Source organism: Egretta garzetta, unplaced genomic scaffold (genome assembly GCF_000687185.1).
Source record: "Egretta garzetta isolate BGI_Z169 unplaced genomic scaffold, ASM68718v1 scaffold223, whole genome shotgun sequence".
NCBI lineage: Eukaryota > Metazoa > Chordata > Aves > Pelecaniformes > Ardeidae > Egretta > Egretta garzetta.
This window is the reverse complement of record NW_009259033.1, coordinates 567971-569430: the sequence shown is the minus strand read 5'-3', so window position 1 is coordinate 569430 and position 1460 is coordinate 567971.

Below are 1460 nucleotides of genomic sequence, written 5' to 3'. Positions count from 1 at the left end.
AGCCTGGGGAGGGGGTGGACCGGGTGGCCGCCGAACCGCAGCCAGCAGGAACGCCTGGAGAGGGACCCGAGGTGACGCCCGGCCTCCGAGAGCCTTTCAGCTCCTTTGAAGCCGGTGGGGGGGAGCAGCACGCTCCCGGCAGAACCGGGGCTCACTTCAGGGCTAACATCCGCGGCTTTGGGAACGCTTCGGTTTCCCTCCGCTAGCAGTTTCACCTTCCTTCCTCTGCAAGGCTCCTCTTAGGACGAGCCCTCCTGGGAAAGGCACTCGCGTCCAGGATTTGTGCAACATCTGTGCAACGCTGTCACCGGTGAAAACTCCAAAATCCCTCAGCGATACCAGAGAGGCAGAAATCGGAACGCTGGCACTCGGCTCCATGGAGCGGGAGCCAAGCTTCCCGGTCCTGGCACGTCCGCAGCCGCAGAGCCCGGAGGACATGCGGTCCTGCAGCAGCGACGACACCGACCTGCTCAGTTAAACGCTCGAGGAATTACCCGTAAAGACCATACGGGACAGCCAGGCTGTTACTGGTATTCATGCCCAGGCAGGGCATCCCAGTTTGAAAAAGCTAAGAGGGAATATTCCACCTTTAAAGGGTCAATTCCCTTGCTGTTTATTTTTTTAAGTAAGCCTTTGATTTTGAGCAAGCTGCCAGAACATGCTCTGGGTCTGGAGGTGGGAGGGAAGAGGAAGGGGAAGTGCAACCCCCCCGTAAAGTCTCTGCGCAGCACCAGCACTGAAGCCAAATTAAAACCTTTTTTTCCTCTAAAACCATTTTAAACCAGAAAAGAAAGGAAAAAAAAAAAGAAAAAAGCTATGGGAGTTTTTGCAATCCAAGCCGGGGTGGAGGAAAGAGGCAGGGCGCGAGGACGCACCAGAAGATAGCTGTCCCGCTGGCAAGAAAACACTCATGTCAAAAGGGCAAAACCCAAATGCCCCGAGGAAGGTGGGAGCTGATCGAGAGCAATATTGGCCAGCCAGCCACAGACCATGATTTGCAAGCTGAATTTTGTACGTTTTAAGAAAAACAACTTTCTTTACACTGGTCCTGGGAAGCCCAGCCTGGCGTTTAAAGCCACGCGCATCCCGCTGACGGGTGAAATGAGCCACTGGCGCAGACGGAGAGGCCGGTTTATTGCACGCCCGGCTCCGCACCCGCTCACGGAGGCTCACGGCCCCATCGGGGCGAGGATCTGCCTCTCTCCCGACAGGACATACCCTGCCAGGCACTGACACGGACGTACACGCCTGCTGCCCAGCACCAGTCCAGCCTCGCTGCAAACCAGAGCAAACCACACCGTGCCACCGCCTCGCTCGCAGCATTTCCCCGGCGCTCGGGAAGACGCTCCGGGTCAGGGCCAGGCCATGCAATGTCCGAGCATTGTCCCCCGGCAGGCGCCTCGTGGGGCCGCGCCGACGCTGGGGATAATCACGTTTCCCTGGAAATGGCGAGTCGAGCG